The 23,109-nt window shown below is 51.0% G+C and overlaps 1 protein-coding gene across 1 annotated transcript in view; it reads left to right on the forward strand.

The window, feature by feature from the left end:
• PNPLA7 (patatin like domain 7, lysophospholipase) overlaps positions 1-23,109 on the forward strand; it is a 733,226-nt gene that overhangs the window by 119,573 nt on the left and 590,544 nt on the right. The window lies entirely within an intron of this gene.

Raw genomic sequence — 23,109 nt, forward strand, 5'->3', positions numbered from 1 at the left:
CTTTTTATTGCACTGTTGTTTTCTAACTTGGGCAAGGGAATCTCAGGACAGCAAATTCCCCCCAGCCCTGGTGGGGGACCCCGGTCCTGCTGTGGCCCCTGTTATGTCTGATTTGGCCGCTGTAGTGGCGTCTTTAGTGTCCAAAATGGAGGTGCTGATGGCTGAATGTGCTGCTAGGAAAAGGCTCAGATTATCTATCTCCTCTGATTCAGATGGTGATGTGGATGCTGCGGCGGGCGTGCCATTTTCAGGGTCTCGCTCATCCCTGGACCCTCTGGGGTCTGAGGGGGAGGCTGAGGTGGAGGGGGTTGATGTTTCTCCCCCGGGGTCGCCTGAGGAACGTTGATTTCTTCTGTGAAAGAAACACTACATTTGGAGGATGAGCCCAGTCCTCCGGGCATTGTGTCCTCTTTTGGAACACACAGGACCCGCAAGTCGGCGCAGGTTTTTCCCTGCCCTGCTGAGTTTCATTACACTATGAATGAACTGTGGCGCACTTTAAAACGTCCATTCATGGTTCCTAGTCGGTTTAAGTTGCTTTATCCCTTTGCGCCGGCTACGGAATCGCGATGGTGTGTGCCTCCACAGGTGGATCACACTGTGGCCGTGTTAAACAAGGCTACCTTGATTCCTACTGAGGAGACCCCGGTTTTTCGGGATCCCACGGACAGAAGGTTGGAGTCTCTAGCCCGCCATTCCTACACGGTAGCGGGTTCCTTGCTCAAACCTTTTTTCGCGTCCGTTCTGGTGGCTCAGGCGGTGGCTGATTGGACTAAGGTGCTTAGACGCAACCTTGCGTCTGATTCTGCCCCACCTGCCACGCTGGCTATGGTGGACCAAATTCACCAAGGAATCGTGTATTTTTGCGATGCGGCCTTAAATGAGGCCCCTTTTGGTAGCACGCCTATCTAGTGTTGCAGTACTTAACCGTCGATTGATCTAGCTGAAGAGCTGGTCGGCTGACCAGACATCACAGAAAACAGTTGCTGATTTTCCCTATGCTGGTTCTCGCCTTTTTGGCGAGCATTGGATACCTTGGTAAAAGGCGTCACGGGGGGCAAGAGCACCATGCTGCCCCAGAACCCAAAGAACAAGTCCTTTCATGGCAAGCGGGGTTCCGCCTCTCGACCCAATCAAGGGTCCTTTCGTGCCTTTCGGAATCAAACCAAGGGCAAGCCCTCCAGGGGCCAAGGTAGCCAGAAGAAGCCCTGGACGGGCAAGCAGAAGTCTGGCAATGCCGGTGCGGCGGGTCAATCCGCCTCTGCCTGAAGGGGCGCCCTCACCCATTTCTGGGGTGGGGGGGCGTTTGCGCGGTTTCCTCCAACCTTGGCTGCTCCGAATTCTGGACAGGTGGGTTCAGGAAATCATTCGATCAGGGTACAAGATCGAATTCCTTTCCCAGCTGGCGGACAGATTTTTTCCCTCAAATCTTCATCTGACCCCAGGGCGCCTGCAGGACCTGCATCAAGCGGTGCAGGACCTCCTTGCCCAGGGGGTGATTGTCCCGGTGCCTCATCGGGACCGGTTTCGAGGTTTTTATTCCAATCTGTTCACTGTGCCCAGAAAGGAGAGTAAGGTGCGTCCTATTCTGGACCTGAAAGCGCTGAACCGCTTTGGGCGCGTTTTGGAAGTTCCGTATGGAATCTCTCCGCTTGGCGGTGGCCTCCCTGAGCACAGGGGAATTCTTGGCCTCTATAGACCTGAAGGATGCGTACCTGCACATCCCCATTTTCGAGGGTCACCAGAGGTATCTTCGGTTTGCGATTGCGGAGGACCACTATTAGTTTGTGGCGTTACCTTTCGGTCTTGCTTCGGCTCCAAGGGTCTTTACCAAAGTGTTGGCGCCTGTTCTGGGCCTGCTAAGGGCACAGGGCATTGCGGTCTTGGGGTATCTGGGTGATCTCCTCTTAAGATCGAGTGTCAGCCAGAACCTACTGCGCAATCTGTCCACCACGGTACAGACGCTCCAGGAGTTCGGATGGACCATCAACGTACAGGAGTCGACGTTGTCTCCTTCGGTTCGTCTTCCCTATCTGGGAATGATCCTGGACTCTGCTCAGGCAAAGGTGTTCTTGCCGGAAGAAAAGCTCCAGCCCTTAACAGGACGAGATCAGGTCCCTCGGGGACACTCCATCCTCGTCGCTCAGGACCTGCATGCGGTCCCTGGGGTTGATGGTATCGGCCTTCGAGGCGATACCCTTTGCTCAGTTTCACACGCGGTCTCTTCAAGTGGAGATCCTGGCCAGGTGGGACAGATTACCTCAGTCCTTGGATCTGAGTGTCTCATTGAGTCGCCGGACCAGAATGGATCTTCTGTGGTGGCTTCAGTCCCCGGCTGTGTCAGAAGGCAAATCCTTCCGTCCGTTACTGTGGACGGTGATTACCACGGATGCCAGCCTGTCGGGCTGGGGTGGAGTCCTGGGCAACCTGTCTGCCCAGGGCACTTGGTCGGAGGAGGAATCCTCCCTTCCGATCAACATATTGGAATTAATAGCGATCAAGCTCTGTCTCTTCCAGTGGTCGGATCGACTTCGGGGCTGTCCTGTTCGGGTACAGATGGACAATGCCACCGCGGTGGCTTACATCAACCACCAAGGGGGCACCAGGAGTGCCCGGGCGGCCCAGGAGGTGACCGACATTCTGTTTTGGGCCGAGACTCTTGTCCCGGCGATTTCAGCAGTTCACATTCCGGGTGTGGAGAATTGGCAGGCCGACTATCTGAGCTGCCAGACCCTGGACCAGGGGGAATGGTCCCTACACCCGGAGGTCTTCCAAATGCTGTGTGCGAAGTGGGGATCCCGGACGTGGATCTGTTTGCGTCTCGGCTAAACCACAAGGCTGAAAGGTTCGTGGCAAGAACGCGCGATCCTCTGGCAAGCGCCTCGGATGCGTTGGTGGCCCCTTGGCATCAGTATCGTCTGATGTATGCCTTTCCTCCGATTCAGTTGTTGTCCAGGTTCCTTCGCAGGTTGGCCTCGGAACCGCACTTGGTGATTCTGGTGGTGCCAGGCTGGCCACACCGGTCCTGGTACGCCGACGTTGTTCACCTGGCAGTGGCGCCTCCTTGGCGGCTGCCAATGCGGGAAGATCTGCTGTCTCAGGGACCGATCTTCCATCTTGCTTTACAGTCGCTGGCTTTAACGGCCTGGTTGTTGAGACCCAGGTCCTGAGAGACAGGGGTCTCTCCCCAGAGGTCATTCCTACTCTAATCAAGGCTAGGAAAGCCTCATCTGGAAAAATCTATTACCGTACCTGGAGAGCTTTTTTCGCCTGGTGTGAGTCCAGGGGGTTCTCCCTTCGCTCATACTCGGTGACGAGAGTGTTGGCTTTCCTCCAGTCTGGTGTGGACCAGCGCCTGGCGCTGGCCACGATTAGGGGCCAGGTATCTGCACTGGCTATTCTTTTCCAGCGCCCTGTGGCGTCTCATTTCTTGGTTCGCACCTTTATTCAAGGTGTGCGACATTTGGCCCCTCCCCGGAGGGAGACTTTACCTCCATTGGACTTGAACTTGGTTCTGTCCGCGTTGCAGCGTTCTCCCTTTGAAAACATCTGGGAGATATTGTTACCTCTGCTGTCTAAGAAGGTTGCTTTTTTAGTGGCGATCACTTCGGCTCGCAGAGTGTCGGAGTTGGCGGCGTTGTTTTGCCTTACTTGGTGATTCACAAGGATAAGGTGGTCTTGCGACCTTATTAGTCTTTTCTTCCTAAGGTGGTCTCCGAGTTCCACCTTAATGAGGACATTGTTCTGCCTTCGCTCTGTACGAAGCCTAAGCATCCTAAGGAGGTTGCATTGCATTCCTTGGATGTTGTCAGGGTAATCAGGGTTTACCTGTCGTCCACTGAATCCTTTCGGAAAACTGATTCCCTCTTTGTCCTTCCTGAGGGACCTCGGAAGGGCATGGCTGCGTCTGCAGCGACCATTGCCAAATGGATCAGACAGACCATTGAACAGGCCTATGCTTTGAAGGAACGGTTCCACCCTTCCCTGTTAAGGCGCACTCTACCAGATCTTTGAGTGCGCCCTGGGCCTACTGGCATCGAGCCTCGGTGGCCCAGGTGTGCAAGGCTGCGACTTGGTCGTCGGTGCACACCTTTTCCAAATTCTATAAGGTGGATGTTCTGGCATCAGCTGATGCCTCCTTTGGCCGCAAAGTTCTCAGTGCGGCAGTGCCATAGGGGACCCTTGTTTTTTTGTGGGTCCCTGGCTGTTGGGGTTGTTTATCCCCTGGGTTGTTTGCTTTCCTGGGCTGTTGCTCCTGTTGAGCCTTTTCTGTTGCCCAGAAGGTTCTCTTACTGTGTGTGTAAGGTTCCTTTCTCTTATCTGGGTACTGCGTTGCCTTTTCTACGGTTGCGTCTCCCACCCCTCATGTCTACACTGCTTTGGGACATCCCAATAGTGATGACTTGGAGGTGGCGGCGACTGTCGGAGGACGTAAGAGAAAATGGAATTTCTCTATCGCTCATTGACAGACGTAGTCTTCTTGATTCTCAAGAGCTGGGTTATGTTGTCTCCGCAGGAGTAGGACTAGGCAGAAAGACAAAACGTTCTGGCTCCACCTTAGGGGCAGTCCCTGAGGGTATATCCTCCCTCTCTCTGCTACAGGGAATCAGTTTTTTTCTGTCTAGTCAGGAGTAAGGACCTAAGTTCCTTGCTGGGATCTTTTGGTCCTGGCAAGACTTTTTTTTTCTTTAAGAAAAAGACATTTTTTAGGTAGTTTTCTCCAGTGTTTTTTTCCTGTGAGATCTTCAAGCAAAAATGCCGGACTGGGCGACACTTGTGGTCACCCCAGCCGGCCTACGAGCGCGCGCAGACCATGGCATTGCGCTTGGTCGGCCGCGACATATTCAAGTAAGTATGCGGGGCCGGGCGACGGGCTGGATGTTGAGATCCAGTGGTCACCCCGGTTTCTGCCTACGAGCGCGTGCAGACCAGAGCTCCGCGCTGGGTCGGCCGCGACGGAGTCCCAGTGAAGGGACTGACTTTGTGAGTTAAAAGTCTCGCTTGGACGCCAGGTACCAGAGAGTCGAGGCGTCCGGAGTGGTCCACAAACCCCCACCCCGGTGGAGAGGGTATTGTGAAGAGAGGGTGCCTGTCGGTTCGGTATGGTGAGTAAACGTTCCCTTTTTTCCTCGTTATGAGGCAGTATGTATTATGGGCCCCTCCATATATGGTCAGTATATATCTGATACTTACAAGTCCCCCTTGTAATACAGCATGTGTTTGTGGGAAGTGGACTTGGTTTAAGAGCTAACACTCTACCCAGCAGACTGTAACATTACAGCAGACATAGGAGGTATAATCCTACCTTATGTGTAGTGTATCTTCTATAGATCCATATATCGCCTCTTAGCAGAGATGCAGGTGGATGTGCTGGGAAAACGATTTCGGCGGTCCGCCGCCATTTTGCCGTAGACCGAATGCATGTATGTCCTCAGGTCACGCCGGCCGCCATGTTTTTGGAGTCTTATGTCTCTTCTATGGGGGCGGCCATGTTTTGTGAGCCCAGCTACCTCGTGGAGAGCTGGGAACGCCGGAAGGCGTACACAGGGGGCGGAGCCACGCCTTCTACCCGGGAAAAAGCAAACAGCTCCTTCCAGTCTGTGTAAGACAGACGCTGACTGCAGTTGGTTGGAAACTGCACTGCATCGGTTGGTGAGCCTTGGGGGTCCCTCTCTCTCTCTGTGGGATCGAGAAGCAGGTACTCTGAGGGGCGCTATTGCGCTAGGGGGAGACACACAAAAAAAAAAAAAAGTTTTTTTGTTTTGCTGGCAAAGGTGTCCTGTATTAACATGGACCCTGCCACTCATGTATCTCCTCCGGATCCCCTCGAGGGGTCTGCGGGATCCTCCAGCACCCCATTGACAATTGAATCATTGTCAGCTATTATGGAAACTTTTGTGTCCCGGGTGGAAGTGGCTTGTCAGGGACAGGGCGCAAGAAAGCGACCCCCGCCTAACCCCTTATTATCTGAAACCTCGGACTCAGACTCTGAGCCTATTTCTGCAGTTGCAGGTACTTCATCTGGGATTGGTGTCTCGGGTCCTGTCTCTTCAGACAGTGAGGAGGATGTTTCGGCATCCGCCATAGCCCGAGAGGAAGCGTTGGTAAACGCACTCATTGTATCTGTTCAAGAGACCTTAAGGTTACAGGGTATTCCATCAGAAATAGCTGAAACTGAAATCCCTTTTGGGACTAAAAAACGCATCAAAGTGGCGAAGGTTTTTCCATTGCCCAAATGTTTTGGCAATCCAATCGAAGAAGAATGGCGTCTGCCAAAACGCACTTTTACTATTTCTAAATGCATTGACAGGCGTTATCCGTTTGAGGAAACCCTTATTAAGAAATGGACAGAACCACCTGTGGTGGATTCACCAATTGCTAGATTGAATAAAGCCACGGTTATTCCTTTAGAAGACGCTCCGTCTTTTAAAGATCCAGTGGATCGCAAGATAGAAGCTATGTCTCGCACCATGTTTTCCTTGATTGGATCAGCTTTCAGACCTATAATAGCTATTGGTCTGGTGTCGCAGGCTGTAACTGAATGGACCAAGTGGTTACGCCGGGATTTAGAAGAGGTCCCTCAGGCGGTATCAGATTTGTGGAACAAATGATACAGGGGTTACAGTTTGTGTGTGATGCGGCGTTAGACGCCACTCCATTATTGGCGCGAGCATCAGTCTCAGCAGTGGTTCTCAGGCGTACACTGTGGCTAAAAGGTTGGTTAGCCGACCAAGGTTCCAAAAAAGCATTGGCTAATATCCCCTTTTCAGGAGAGCGTCTATTTGGAGCCAACTTAGATGAGATCATTAAAGATCTCACGGGTGGAAAGAGCACCTTTTTACCGCAAAATTTTAAAGGTAGAGGAACTCGTCAAAGACGAGGGCCTTCTTTTTCTGCTCACAAGAGGTTTTTTCGTCCCGCGAGTGAAAAAACTAAGTCCTCCAAAGCTCCTGCAGGAGGCGTCAGGGGTCGTTGGTCGGGCAAGCAAAAGCCCGCCCCCTCCAGACCTGAAGATAAACCATCCAAAGCCTGAAGGTGCGCCCCCACCCATAACTGGGGTGGGGGGACGTCTTCGCCGGTTCCCGGATCCATGGCTTTCCAGAATCCCGGACAAATGGGTTTGCGAAGTCATAAGGTCAGGGTACAAGATAGAGTTTCGATCTCTCCCACCGGCGCGATTCTTCCCTTCCAATATCCGACTATCCGCAGATCATTTAGACGATCTGCGGAGAGCAGTCACAGATTTACTACAACAAGGAGTGGTAGTCCACGTTCCTTGGACAGAACGGTTTCAAGGGTTTTATTCAAACCTGTTTACAATACCCAGGAAAGAGGGCAAAGTGCGTCCAATTCTGGACTTAAGAGCACTCAATTCTTTCGTCAACATAAGAAGATTCAGAATGGAGTCCATTCGCACGGTAGCAGCCTTCCTGCATCCAGGGGATGTACTAGCGTCCATAGACATCAAGGACGCCTATCTTCACATTCCCATTTTCGCAGGACATCAGCGTTTTCTACGCTTTTCCGTAGAGGAGAACCACTATCAGTTTGTGGCGTTACCTTTCGGTCTCGCCACGGCTCCGCGGGTCTTCACAAAGGTGTTGGCCCCAATGTTGGCACTTCTGCGCCAAAGAGGTATATCGATCCTTGGTTACCTAGACGATCTTCTGCTTCATGCAGAGTCTCCTCAGACCTTGCTACAAAACATAGAAATTACTATGATTTCTTTACAGGAATTCAGGTGGCTGGTGAACCAGCAAAAGTCATTTCTGGTTCCCACCCAGAGGCTCGAATATCTGGGTCTAATTCTAGACACAGTCAGGACAAGAGTTTTTCTTCCGGTAGGGAAACTCCGAAAGATTCAATCAGCAGTCCAGTTGTTACTGTCCAACAGCTGGTCTTCCCTTCGGACTTGCATGAGGGTTCTGGGGTTGATGGTGGCTTCGTTCGAAGCAGTCCCATTTGCCCAGTCCCATACCCGAATTCTTCAGCAAGAGATTCTTCTCAGATGGAATCGGAATCCGGAATCCCTGGACAATCAGATCCGATTGAGCAAACAGACCAGAGAGTCTCTGGTCTGGTGACTTCGGTCTCCGATGCTCAGCCAGGGAAAGTCATTTCTGCCAATATATTGGACGATAGTGACCACGGATGCCAGTCTATCCGGATGGGGAGGAATTCTCGGTCAGTTATCTGTCCAGGGACTTTGGTCCCCGGAAGAATCCAGGTTACCGATAAATGTATTGGAACTGAGAGCGATCAGACTTTGTCTGATTCACTGGACCGAGCAGCTCCAGGGCAGCCCGGTTCGGATCCAGTCGGACAATGCCACGGCCGTGGCTTATGTCAATCACCAGGGGGGCACCAAGAGTGTCCGAGCGGCCAAAGAAGTGGCTTGCATTCTTCGCTGGGCGGAACGATTTGTTCCAGCAATCTCTGCGGTGTTCATTCCGGGGGTGGAGAATTGGCAGGCAGATTATCTCAGCCGTCAGACCCTGGATCAGGGGGAATGGTCCCTCCATCCAGACGTTTTCCACCAGTTGTGCCTACGGTGGGGCACCCCGGATGTGGATCTGTTGGCATCACGTTTCAACAGGAAAGTTCAGAGATTCGTGGCTCGCTCCCGCGATCCTCTAGCAGAAACCGCAGACGCACTGATCGCCCCGTGGGGGCAATACCAGCTAATATATGCCTTCCCTCCTCTCGCGTTACTGCCAAGACTTCTTCGCAGGATAGAGGAGGAAGGAATCCCAGTAATCCTGGTAGCTCCGGACTGGCCTCGTCGAGCTTGGTACGCCGACATGGTCAGACTGGTGGCGGACGTCCCGTGGAGACTTCCTCTCAGGGAGGATCTACTGTCTCAGGGACCGATCTTCCATCCTGCTTTACGATCGCTGGCTTTAACGGCCTGGCTATTGAGACCCAGGTGCTGAAGGACAAAGGTTTGTCAGCTTCAGTTATTCCTACTCTAGTTGAAGCAAGGAAAGCGACTTCCAGAAAGATTTATCATCGCACATGGAAGTCCTACATTGCATGGTGTGAACCTTTGGGGTTCCGTCCTCGGTCTTATTCGATTAGTCGAATATTGGCTTTTCTGCAACAAGGGGTTGAGCAGAAACTGGCCTTGAGTACTATCAAGGGTCAGGTCTCAGCATTAGCCATCTTCTTTCAGAAGCCTTTGGCTACTCATTCCTTGGTGCGGAATTTCATCCAGGGGGTGCGACATCTGGCTCCGCCAGTGCACGCGCCGTTACCCCCCTGGGATCTTAATTTAGTGTTGTCGGTTCTTCAGAAACCTCCCTTTGAAGATATTAGGGAGATTCCTCTACCCACGTTGTCCCAGAAGGTGGCCTTCTTGGTGGCTATTACTTCTGCACGCAGGGTGTCAGAACTGGCCGCATTATCTTGTCGTTCACCATATCTGGTGGTTCATAGAGATAAGGTGGTTCTTCGTCCGAATCCATCCTTCCTACCAAAAGTGGTTTCAGAATTTCATCTGAATGAAGAAATTGTATTACCTTCCCTGTGTCCTAAGCCCAGTCATCCTCGGGAGTTTGCTTTACACTCCTTGGATGTGGTCCGGGCGATCAGGGTATACTTGAAAACGACAGACTCGTTTCGCAAGACGGATTCACTTTTTGTGATCCCAGATGGACCCAAAAAGGGGTTGCCTGCATCTGCCGCGACCATTTCCAGATGGATCAGACAGACGGTAGTACAGGCTTATTCTATTAAGGGTCGGGAGCCCCCGTTCCCTGTTAAGGCGCACTCCACTCGGGCACTTAGTGCGTCATGGGCCTTTCGCCATCAGGCGTCAGTGGTCCAGGTGTGCAAGGCGGCTACCTGGTCGTCGGTGCATACCTTTACTAAACATTATAAAGTTGATGTAATGGCATCGTCTGATGCCTCGTTTGGCCGCAAGGTTTTGCAGGCCGCAATTTGAGGAGACCAGTGGTCTACCTCGAGGGTTTTTTCCGTTGGAAAATTTTTCTTTAGTCTCATTCTTTGTTTATAATGAGCCTTTAAAACTTCTAGTTTGGCACCAGTTGGGCCTTCTAGATTGGATTTGATTTTGTCAATCCCACCCCTCATTTGTGGCACTGCTTCTGGATGTCCCAGCTCTTGAGAATCAAGAAGACTACGTCTGTCAATGAGCGATAGAGAAAAATGGATTTTTGTAAGATCTTACCGTAAAATCCTTTTCTCTTAAGCTCATTGACAGACGTAGTACCCGCCCCTCTATCATTGAGTTGGGTTGGGTTAAATTCTCTGTACTGCTTTAAAACAGAACTGATTCCCTGTAGCAGAGAGAGGGAGGATATACCCTCAGGGACTGCCCCTAAGGTGGAGCCAGAACGTTTTGTCTTTCTGCCTAGTCCTACTCCTGCGGAGACAACATAACCCAGCTCTTGAGAATCAAGAAGACTACGTCTGTCAATGAGCTTAAGAGAAAAGGATTTTACGGTAAGATCTTACAAAAATCCATTTTTTTGTAAAATCTTACCTGTAAAATTCCTTTCTCTGAGTCCTCCGACAGTCGCCGCCCCCGCCCCTCTTTTAGGGTTTTTTTCTTGTACACCTACTTCTATTCTACCAAACTGAGTTGGGAGTGATCACTGCAAGGGGGGGGGGTATTGACCAGTGGGACAGCCCCCATGGGTGTGTCTATGCAAATGGTTTTGTTCTTTTGACTAAGTCTTATGCCTAGCTACTCCTGCAGAGTGGAAGTCAATACCCAATAGTGATGACTTAGAGGTGGCGGAGACTGTCGGAGGACTCAGAGTAAGGAATTTTTACAGGTACGATTTTACGAAAATTCAGTTTCTCTTACGTCCTCCGACAGTCGCCGCCTCTTCATATTCGTCACATATGGGGTATTAGACTTTGCTCCGAAGGAGTAGCTAGGCAACAGAATATGTTAACAATAAAGCTTTAACATATCCCACCCTCAAGGGGTGGTCCCCTCAGTCAATACCCTCCTACTTCCTGCAACCATATCTCAGTTTTAATGTCTAGCTTGTCAGGAGTGGCTGGCTCTCTCTGTGCTGGGACTTTTTGTCCCAGACTCTTTCTTCTTTTTGATATTTTGTTTGAGTTTTCTCTCTACCTTTACTTAGCTGTTATTTTTGTCAGCATTAGTTAGTTCTTCGGACGAAGAGGATCATGCGGACTGGGTCTCGGGCTGATCCCCCTGGTCGCAGGTCGTGGGTCAGTGGCTTCCCAGTCTGCCATCGAGCGTTCAGCCAGGTAACGCTCCTGGCACAGTGAACGACCCATCCCTGTTCGGTGCAGGGATGATTGGTGAGGTGGCTACCTCACCGGACGCTGTGCGGTTTCTGAACCGCCATTGTGTGCGTCTTGAATTGCGACTCTCCCTGCCTCATGTGCAGCGGCTTGTTCGCCTGTGCGGGTTCCCCACGCCATGTGAGGTAAGTGTATCTATGTGGGGACCTGTCTGTCTGGGGGGGGTCTCAGTCTGGGACTGTGTAACCTGCCTTTAATCACACTGCTTGTCTCCCTATCTCTCGGCTGCATGCTGTGGGCTGCAAGGGGGGGGGGGGGAGCTGTATGACACTGAGTATGTCAGGCTGGGCAGTGTGAGGAGCTGTGTGCTGTGGGGCATGTTTTTAATGGCATGTTGGGGCATATACAGCGATCGCTGCGGCGATCTAACATGTATCCATATAATGGGATAATATTGTGTGTGATTTTATGCACTGTGGAGCGGCGATTTCGGCGCCAAACGACGCCATTTTACCGGCGCCCGCTCCGGCCGCATGGTTTACATGCACGGCGGCCATTTTCTTGTAGCCTCCATAGGCTTACATAGAGCGTCCTGGCAGCATCACTTCCTCTCTCCTGGAAGCACCGATCGAGGCAGCAGCAGCAGCGGAGTCTCCTCAGGTTTTATCCTTCTATTCCTGTGTTCCATTGCCTGTATTCAGTCTGTATATTCCCTGTGGGGGTCTCATTGTGCCTGAGTGTGGTGCGGTGGGCTGTGCTTGCCGCGCTTGCTGTAAGGGGGCAGTTAACCCTTGGTTGTCTGGCATACAGGGGCAATGGATTCTCAGGAGGGCAAGTTTCCCACAGTATTGGTGGAAAGCCAGGGGACCGCTGTTTCCCCCCCAGGGGGGGATTTAGCCACTATTGTGGCTGGCCTTGCTGCACAGGTGCAAATGCTGGTGGCTGCTCAATCTACTAAACGGCCCAGAGTTGCTCTGTCCTCTGATTCTGAGGGTGAAGGTGATGGGGCTGTTCTGGCGGGGACCCCCCTATCGGGGTCCCGCTCCTCTCTTGATCTAGTGGGGTCTGAGGTAGAGGCTGAAGTTGAGGGGGTTGATAATTCTCCCCCTGGCTCGCCTGAAGAGCTTGCAATCATGGATGAGTTGATTGCTTCCATTAAGCAGACGCTACGTTTGCAGGACGAGGTGTGTCCCCCAGCTGCCTTGGCGGCTTATGGGACGCAGAGAAAACGCAGGACGCCGCAGGTTTTTCCCTGCAATGCTGATTTTCAGCGCGCTGTTAAGGACCAATGGCGCGATTTGCGCAAGCCTTTTGCGGTACCAAGTAAATTTAAGCTGCGTTATCCTTTCTCGCCTGCCACTGATGAACGGTGGTGTGTGCCTCCGCCAGTGGATCATGCTATTGCGGTTTTGAACAAAGCCACTGCGATCCCTGCAGAGGGATCCCCTGTTTTCCGTGATGCCACGGATAGGAGACTGGAGTCTCTTGCCCGTCATACTTATTCTGTTACGGGTTCTATGCTTAAGGCTCTGTTTGCTTCTCTCATGGCGGCCCAGGCGATCGCAAGTTGGACGCAGATGCTTAGGCGCGTCCTAGTGGCCGATTCGGCCTCGGCGGCGACCCTGGATATGGTGGATCAGATCCACCAGGGTGTCATGTATCTGTGTGATGCGGACCTGGACCTGATTCCGTTGGCCGCGCGTGTGCACAGCGTGGCGGTGTTGTCTCGCCGCCTGGTTTGGTTGAAATGTTGGTCGGTGGACCAATCTTCACGTAAAACCTTAGCCAATCTGCCTTATGATGGGTCTCGCCTTTTTGGGGAGTCCCTGGATGTGTTGATTAAGGGGATTACCGGGGGTAAGAGCACTCTCTTGCCCCATTTCCCCAAGGCTAAGGGGGCTTCTGGGAAGAAGCATGCTCATTTTCGGCCCCCTCAGGGGTCCTTTCGTGCCTTTCGGCCGCACTACAAGGGCAAACCGTTCAAGGGCCAAGGCTCTCAGAAGAAGCCCTGGTCTGGGAAACAGAAGTCCGGTCAATCCGGACCTGCGGCCCATAACAGTTCGGCCTGAAGGGGCGCCCTCACCCAGTTTTGGGGTGGGGGGACGCTTGCTCGGTTTTCTTCAGCCCTGGTTGGCCCGTGTGAGGGACAGATGGGTTCTGGAAATCGTTCGATCTGGTTACAAGATCGAGTTTCTCTCTCGGCCGGAGAGCAGATTTTTTCCCTCAAATCTTCAACTGTCTCCAGAGCGCCTGCGGGATCTGCACCTGGCGGTGCGGGACCTGAGGGCTCAGGGAGTGGTGGTTCCGGTGCCTCATCGGGACAGATTTCGGGGGTTTTATTCCAATCTGTTCACCGTGCCCAGGAAGGAGGGCAAGGTTCGTCCGATTCTGGACTTGAAAGCTCTGAACCGCTCTGTGCGAGTTCGCAAGTTCCGCATGGAATCCCTGCGCTCGGTGGTGGCTGCCCTGGTTCCGGGGGAATTCATGGCCTCCATCGATTTGAAGGATGCGTACCTTCACATCCCCATGTTCGAGGGTCATCAGAAGTACCTTCGATTTGCCATTGCGGAGGATCACTACCAGTTTGTGGCGTTGCCCTTTGGGCTCGCCTCGGCTCCGCGGGTCTTCACCAAGGTGCTTGCACCGGTTCTGGCATTATTGAGAGCCCAGGGCATTTCTGTCCTGGGGTATCTGGACGACATTCTGGTTCGGTCTGCGACCAGACAGGGTCTGGAGAAGGACCTGTCTGTCACAATGCAAACTCTGCAGGAGTTCGGTTGGACGATAAATGTTCCAAAGTCGACACTGAGTCCGTCGGTTCGTCTCCCCTATCTGGGAATGATACTGGACTCGATGCAGGCGAAGGTCTTCCTGCCGGAAGACAAACTCAGGACTCTTCAGGAGGAAGTCAGGTCCCTCAGGGACGTTCCACACTCGTCTCTGCGGACGGGTATGAGATGTCTGGGATTGATGGTCTCGGCCTTCGAGGCGATTCCTTTCGCGCAGTTTCACACACGGGGTCTCCAAGCGGAGATCCTGTCCAGGTGGGACGGGCGACCTCAATCTCTGGATCTTCAGATCTCGTTGAGTCATCGCACCAGGGAAAACCTTCTGTGGTGGCTCCAGTCCCCGTTGGTGTCCGGGGGCAAGTCGTTTCGTCCGATCTCGTGGACGATAATCACCACGGATGCCAGCCTGTCGGGCTGGGGTGGTGTTCTGGGCGTTCTGTCCGCCCAGGGGACCTGGTCGGAGGGGGAGTCTTCCCTTCCGATCAACATTCTGGAATTGCGTGCGATAAGGCTCTGTCTTCATCGCTGGACGGACCGGTTGCAGGGCTGCCCGGTTCGGGTGCAGACGGACAATGCCACGGCGGTGGCCTACATCAACCACCAAGGGGGCACCAGGAGTGCCCGAGCGGCTCGAGAAGTGGCCGACATTCTGTCTTGGGCCGAGGCTCATGTCCCGGCGATAACGGCGGTTCACATTCCGGGAGTGGAGAACTGGCAGGCGGACTATCTGAGTCGCCAGACCCTGGATCAGGGGGAATGGTCTCTCCACCCGGCTGTCTTCCGGATGTTGTGCGCGAAGTGGGGTCTTCCAGATGTGGACCTGTTCGCGTCTCGCCTCAACTACAAGGTGAAGAGGTTTGTGGCAAGGACGCGCGACCCTCGGGCAGACGCGTCGGACGCGTTAGTGGCCCCGTGGCATCAGTACAGGCTGATGTACGCGTTTCCACCGATTCAGTTGCTGTCCAGGTTCCTTCGCAGGTTGCACTCGGAACGCAGCACGGTGATTCTTGTGGCACCGGACTGGCCTCGCCGGTCCTGGTACGCAGACCTCGTGAATCTGGCGGTCGACGCTCCTTGGCGTCTGCCTCTTCGAGACGATCTACTGTCTCAAGGACCGATTTACCATCCTGCTTTACAGTCGCTGGCTTTGACGGCCTGGCTGTTGAGACCGAGGTCCTGAAGGAGAAGGGTCTCTCTCCAGAGGTCGTTCATACTTTGATCAACGCGAGGAAGTCTTCCTCGGGGAAGGTTTATTACCGTACTTGGAAGGCCTATTTTGCCTGGTGTGAGTCCAGGGGGTTTTCACCCCGCACGTACTCGGTTTCCCGTGTGCTGTCTTTCCTTCGGACGGGTGTCGATCAGCGTTTGGCGCTGGCTACGATTAAGGGTCAGGTGTCGGCGCTGGCCGTTCTGTTTCAACGTCCCGTGGCTTCCAACTCCTTGGTTGGCACTTTTATTCAGGGTGTGCGGCATCTGGTTCCTCCTAGGAGGGATCCTTTGCCCCCTTGGGACTTGAATCTAGTTCTATCTGTGTTACAACGTGCTCCTTTTGAACAGATCAGGGAGATCTCGTTGTCTATGTTGTCCAAAAAGGTCGCCTTTTTGGTGGCGATCACTTCGGCTCGTAGAGTGTCGGAACTGGCGGCTTTGTCCTGCAAGTCTCCGTACCTGGTTGTTCATTTGGATAAGGTGGTCTTGCGACCTAATCCTTCTTTTCTACCGAAACGAGTTTTGGAATTCCATCTTAACGAGGATATTGTTTTGCCTTCGTTGTGCACGAAGCCTAAACATCCGAAGGAGGTGAGATTGCACTCTCTGGATGTTGTTCGGGCGATAAGGGTTTACCTTAAATCGACTGAGTCTTTTCGTAAGACTGACTCCTTGTTTGTTCTTCCAGAGGGTCCTCGGAAGGGCATGGCGGCTTCCGCCTCTACCATTGCCAAATGGATCAGGCAGACCATTGAACAGGCCTATGCCTTGCAGGGGAAGGTTCCCCCTGTGCCTGTGAAGGCGCACTCTACTAGATCACTGAGTACGTCTTGGGCCTGCCGTCATGGGGCTTCTGTAGCCCAGGTGTGTAAGGCGGCGACTTGGTCGACCGTACACACTTTCACAAAATTCTACAAAGTAGATGTTCGGGCATCGGCGGATGCTTCCTTTGGCCGCAAGGTTCTTAGTGCGGCTGTTCCATAGGGTCCCTTGTTGGGGACTCCTGGCTGTTGGGATAGTTTTTTGTATCCCCTGGTTTTTTTGTCTTTTCCTGGGTTGTTGCTCCTGTTGAGCACTTATTTTTGCTGTTGCCCAGCTGGTTTCCTTCCTTTAGTAAGGTTCCTTTCTTTGATGTGGAGACTGCGTTGCCTTTCGGCGCGGATGCGTTTCCCACCCCTCATGTTTGCACTGCTTTGGGACGTCCCCATATGTGACGAATATGAAGAGGCGGCGACTGTCGGAGGACGTAAGAGAAAACGGAATTTTTATAAAATCTTACCTGTAAAATTCCTTTCTCTGAGTCCTCCGACAGTCGCCGCCCCCGCCCCTCTTTTGGGGTTTGAATGTATACTCTACTGCTATTCCACTAAAACTGAGATATGGTTGCAGGAAGTAGGAGGGTATTGACTGAGGGGACCACCCCTTGAGGGTGGGATATGTTAAAGCTTTATTGTTAACATATTCTGTTGCCTAGCTACTCCTTCGGAGCAAAGTCTAATACCCCATATGTGACGAATATGAAGAGGCGGCGACTGTCGGAGGACTCGGAGAAAGGAATTTTACAGGTAAGATTTTACAAAAATTCCGTTTTTTGTGGTGTGAGCCGCTTGGGGTTCACCCTTGCTCTTTCTCGATGGCTCAGGTCTTAACCTTCCTTCAACGGGGGGTTTGAGCTGAAATTGGCTTTGAGTACCATCAAGGGCCAGGTGTCGGCCTTGGCGGTCTTCTTTCAATTACCTTTGGCCTTGCACTCTCTGGTGTGTACCTTTCTTCAGGGGGTTCGACACTGGCTCCTCCAATGTGGTCTCCGTTCCCACCTTGGGATCTCAACTTGATGCTCTGTTCTGCAGAAGCTTCCCTTTGAAAATCTTCGGTAAATTCCCCTGCTTACGCGGTCCGAGAAGGTGACCTTTTTGGTGGTAATCACCTCTGCGTGCAGGGTGTCAGAATTGGCATAGATATCTTGTGGTTCACCTTACTTGGTGGTCCACAGAGATAAGGTGGTTCTTCGCCCCTGTCTGTAGTTCCTTCCAAAGGTTGTCTCTGATTTTCATTTGAATGAAGACATTGTGTTCCCTTCCCTGTGTCCCAGGCCTAAACATCTGAAGGAAATTTCCTTGCATGCCATGGATGTGGTCTGGGCAATTAGGGTGTACCTGGCAGCTACAGAGTCTTTCAGGAAGTCAGAATCTCTGTGCTCACGGATGGACCTCGAAAAGGGTTGTCCGCTTCCTCTGTGACAATTTCCAGATGGATCAGACAGATGGTGACTCAGGCCCGTTCCGTCAAGGGTCAGGTTTCTCCTTTCTGTCAGAGAAATGGCAGTGCTGCAACTGGCAACTCCCCCAGTACTTTCAATGGCCGCAATGGACTTCCAGTTTGACCCAGCTTGTTCCTGACCTGTCTTCTCTTTCCTGGTTTTGACCCTTGGCTTCGTCTGACCATCCCTGCTCCAGTTTGGCTCTCCTGTTATCTGACTTCGGCTTGGCCCACGGACTTGCTTTCTGTCTACCTGCCCTCCAGTACCTGATCTCAGCTTATCCACAGACTTGTCTGCTCCTGGACTTCCTGTTATACCTTTGGCTTGCACCTGTTGCAGTTTCCTGCAGAGTCCTGTGATTGACCCCCAGTCGGTCTTACACCTACTGCCTGGTTGTTCCTGGTTTCTCTTGGACTGTCCGGTGTACTCCTGCCCAGCACTCTGCTAGAGACCGCCTGCCTACCATCAGGGACCCTGCCGGCAACCAGTGCTTCTGTGGGTGCTACACCCTCTGTCTCAACCCCAGGGGTGTGCCGCACTCAGCCGCAAGGGGAGCCCTCTCTGCATCTCGGCCTCGTATCAGGTACGTGACACTTTCCCTGTCAAGGTGCATTTTACTCGAGCGCTCAGTGCTTCTTGGGCCTCCCATCATCGGTTGTCAGTGATTCAGGCTTGCAAGGTGGCCACCTGGTCGTCGGTACAAGCTTTCATAACATTCTATAAAGTGGATGTGTTGGCATCTGTGCGGATGCTGCTTTCTTTTGGCCGCAAGGTTTTGCAGGCTGCTGTTTAGGGCCTGTTCCCTCTTTGGGGTTGTAAAGTTTTCAGGAAGGCTCCAGTTGTTTTTTGATTGGGCTCCTGTTACCTGGTTGGCTACGGTTTAGCCTTGGGAATTCTTTCTTGCTGTTTGCACCCCTCATGTTTGACACTGCTTTGGGACGTCCCAATGGTTAAGATCAGGAGCTGTGTCCGTCAATGAATGAAAGAGAAAATTTGATTTCTGAATTTCAGTAAAATCCTTTTCTCTGATGTTCATTGATGGACACAGCATGCACCCCTCTGTGGCGTTGTAATTCTTCTGACACTGCTTGTAACAAAGCTGAGTACTTTTAGCAGAGAGTGGGAGAATACCTCCTTGGACTGTCCATAGGCATATTCAGTCTTTTTTTTTCTGCCTAGTGTCCTACTCCTGTAGGGGGCAGTGTAACCCAATAATGAAGAAGATCAGGAGCTGTGTCCATCAATGAACATCAGAGAAATGGATTTTATGGGAAATAAAAATCACATTTTCACTACAGACTGAAAGACCGCTAAAAGCACGCAGTATAAAGTGTTCATTTGTTACATGAATTACATATCAAGATTTCTTTCCTGCAGCATGAAACCTGTCAGGGCTGAACATCTATAATGAGGCTTAAGCAGTAGGTAGGACCCTTATGGTTGTGGTTTATATGCTTGAGCTGTGATGTCTGGCAACTGTCACTTAAGTGTGACAGAATACATTAAATATGTAGCCCTACTCCCAAGGGAGCGGCTGAGTGTGGGTCCCCCTGGGTTACCGCTAGCAACAACAGTACTTTCAGACATGTTTTCAAGTGTGAGCACCTCAGACAAGAACCAGTCCAGTTTCTTTGGTTTTTAGGGTTTACTTGAGAACTTGGATGGGAGAAGTGGGATACTCCAACAACTGAACGATGCACAATTAGGCAGGGACACAGAATGATGCTACTTGGCGCTATTTAGCGCTTCTCTGATGCTGGTTAATGCTGACTGATGCTGGCCTCAGCAAAGCCAGTTACTAGAACTTCACCTCTAACCGTAGGAAAAGTCCCTTTAAGCTCTCCAAGATACTCCTTCCTGAGGTAGCTGACTTTGAAGCAAACTGTATTGCTGAACACTTCAGGGCCCTTCCTGGCACCCCAACTTCAGGGTTTAACTACTTGACACCCCCTTTACTGTGCACTCCTGGTTAGCTGGCTCCTGGATCCCCTTTGACCTCTCTGTAGTGGTTCCCTCTCCTAGGCAGACCCCTGGGAAGATCTTGAGTACTTAGAAAATTTCCTGAAGATTTCTGCCCAGCAGCTCCACTTGGTCAGCAACTCTGGATCCCTTGCAGCCCAGCTCAACCTCTGGTCCCTAGGCCGACTGACTGCCTGGACCACCTTCACACTTTTACAGCAGGAGAGACAGCCGTCCCCTCCTCCTAGGACTGATGCTCCCGCCAAAAGACACTCTTGTCACAATCACAATTGGCAGGTGGATATTTGGATACAGATATCACCTTCACAGGAATTTCTTATCAGGCACTTACCTTTTTTCCGCCGGGTAAGGAGGCATTTCACCAGGTGGAGGGAACACTCAATCACTTTTATTATTTGTTACTGGACTCTTCACTCATACTTTTGTCATCATCACCATAATTTTAAGGAATATCACCTTTTTATGTATTATTTGTTTGACTCACATCAAGTTGAATTTTATGGGACTTTTGTTCACTGATCAACTTTATAATTTGGAAAATAATTTTGGTTTTTCATTATTGTCACATCAACATACATGGTTATTGTGTATAGATATATATTGTTTATATCCACATCACATTGGATAGCGCACCATCACATTTAACACATTTATTCTTTCATATTCTGGTCATATTCTGGTTGCAGCCTTCTATACAAATCAGCGCACCCTTTTCTTTCCCATTCTTAAAAACTGGTAGCTGTGATTGATTGGTTTTTATGCAGAGCTGCACCAGATTTTGCACGCTCCAGTTTTAGTAAATCAATGCCTATATGTGAATGTTTGTTCTGCGTTAGTGACTTACTAAGTAGGGAAACCAATTTGAAGCCCAGCTCCAATCAAAACATTTTATTTGGTATTGTATAGAGTAAGGAAGATTACCCATCAGGCGCTAGCAGGGGCCGGCATAGAGGAGGGAGAAGTAGAGGAGACGCAGGCATCATAGGTAGGCAGTTGGGTGACTGTTAGGAAGGGTAGAGGGAAGAGTGCCAGGGAGGCCAGTCCTGAGTTGATACACCCTAAAACCCTAACAAATTTGCCAAGTTGCATGTTAATGGTGATATCCGCTCAGGGGTGGCAGTGCTGGAGCAGGCCTCCTCCCCCAGCTGCCAGGGGAGTGGCGGCTCCAGGAAGGAGGGGGGTTGAGACTCAGGAAAGGTTAGACAGGTTGTTGTAGTGTGGGACTCAATTATAAAGAGCACAGAGGGCAATCTGTCGAAACGATCGCGGTACCTGGACAGTATGTTGTTTACCGGGCGCTCGAGTTGGGCACATCGTGGATTGGGTAGACAGATTACTGGGCGGGCTGGGGATGACCCAGCCGTCATGGTGCATGTGGGCACTAATGACCAAGTAAGAGGGTGGATGGAAGATCCTAAAGAACGATTTCAGGGACTTAGAGAAAAGATTGAGGAATAGGACCTCCAAGGTGGTTTTCTCTGAAATACTGCCGGTACCTTGAGCCACACAAGAGAGGCAGAAGGAGATTAGGAATTTAACAAGTGGCTGAGGAACTGGTTTGGGTTCCTGGAGAACTGGGCTGACTTCTCAGTCGGCTACTGGCTCTTTAGTAAGGATGGGCTGCACCTTAATGGGGATAGTACAGCTTTTTTGGGGAGAAAGATGGCCACAAAGTTGGAAGGGCTTTTAAACTAGGAGACGGGGCGGGGGGGGGCTCAGAAGTAGAGTCAGGAGGGAGGGAGCAAAGGACAGAAGGTAGTATTGGAGTCAGCAGCGACAGTAGTTCCATAACATCAATTGGGGGGTCTGTGCGGGAAAACCTCAGACCAAACATGGATAAAAATAATCACCATTCACTATCAACTTCCACAAAACCAAGAGCGGTATATGCAAATGCCAGGAGCCTAGCTAATAAAATGGATGAGTTGGAAATGTTGGTACATGAGGAGGACATAGGCCTTGTGGGAATACCGGAAACTTGGTCCGACCCCCTACATCAGTGGTCCTCAACTCCGGTACTCGGGGCCCACTAACAGGCCAGGTTTTAAGTATTACCTTGGGAGATGCAGACTAGAATACTGCAATCACTGAGCAGCAAATGAGATCACCTGTGATGTAGTTTAGTTATCTTGCAAACCTGGCCTGTTAGTGGACCCCGAGGACCAGGGTTGAGGACCACTGCCCTACATGACTGGCTGGCCAAAATCCAAGGGTATTCGGTGTACCGGAAGGACAGGGTAGGAAAAAGAGGGGGAGGGGTATGTCTCTATGTCAAGAAAAATGTAAGGGTGATAGAGAGGAGTGATATTATGGAAGGGATGAGTATGGAGTTAGAATCCGTGTGGGTAGAACTCCATAGGGAAGAAGCAAAGAGAAAATTGTGGGGGTTTGCTATAGGCCACCCAACCAAAGGGAGGAGGTAGAGCTGTAATTTATATAACTGTTGGGTAAAGTGGCAAAACTGGGATCAGTCATCATATTAGGGGACTTCAATTATCCCGACATTGACTGGGAAGAGGGGACTACACACTCACAGAAAGCCCGTCTCTTCATGGAAACCTTACAGGACAATTACATGTCTCAGTTGGTGGTTTCTCCTACTAGAGAAAATGCAGTGCTGGATCTATTGATCACTAATGACCCAGACCTAATCTCGGAGGTAGGAGTCCAGGACAACCTGAGCTCTAGCGATCACAGGATGATCACATTTAGTGTAAATAATAATCTAACCAGGCAAGAGGGGAACAGAAGAACCCTAAACTTCAGAAGGGCAAACTTTCCCAAATTGTGCTAAATGATGGAAAGGGTAAACTGGGACCAAACCCTAGGAACACTGACCACAGAAGAAAAATGGGAATGCTTCAGGAACATATTAAACAAATGCATCTCACAGTGCATTCCTATGGGAAATAAATTTAGAAGAGACCAAGCCAAACCTGGCTGGCTAAACCGTAATGTTAAAAAACGTATTGGGAGTAAAAAAACGGCCTTCAAGAAGTATAAATCTGAGGGCACAGTATTGGCTTTCAAACAATACAAGGAGGCAAATAAGAAAAGTAAATACGAAATCAAAATGGCTAAAATCAACGTTGAGACACAAATAGCGGAGGATAATAAAAAGAACCCAAATAAATTCTTTAAATATATCAACAGCAAAAAAACTAGGGCAGAGCATATTGCACACATAATTAACGATGATGGGAGCATGACCATGACTGTATGGTTAGCAGTAATTCACAGGACTTGCCGCTGTGGCTAACAGAGGGTGAAATCAGGGAAAGGCTGGATAAAATTAACACAAATAAATCACCAGGCCCGGATGGCGTACATCCAAGAGTACTCAAAGAACTTAGTAAGGCTATATCTAGACCACTGTTCCTGATCTTTACTGACAGTATTATGACAGGAAATGTACCAGGGGATTGGAGGAAAGCTAACGTGATACTGATATTCAAAAAAGGGCAGAGGCATGTCCCGGGAAATTTATAGGCCTGTCAGTCTGACATCGATAGTATGTAAACTGCTGAAGGGGGTGATAAGGGACTATATCATCGAGCTTGCTAAAGACAACAACAACATCATCAGCAGTAATCAGCACGGGTTTACAAATGGACGTTCTTGTTAAAC

Source organism: Pelophylax lessonae (genome assembly GCF_965119305.1).
Source record: "Pelophylax lessonae genome assembly, chromosome: 7".
Taxonomy (NCBI): domain Eukaryota; kingdom Metazoa; phylum Chordata; class Amphibia; order Anura; family Ranidae; genus Pelophylax; species Pelophylax lessonae.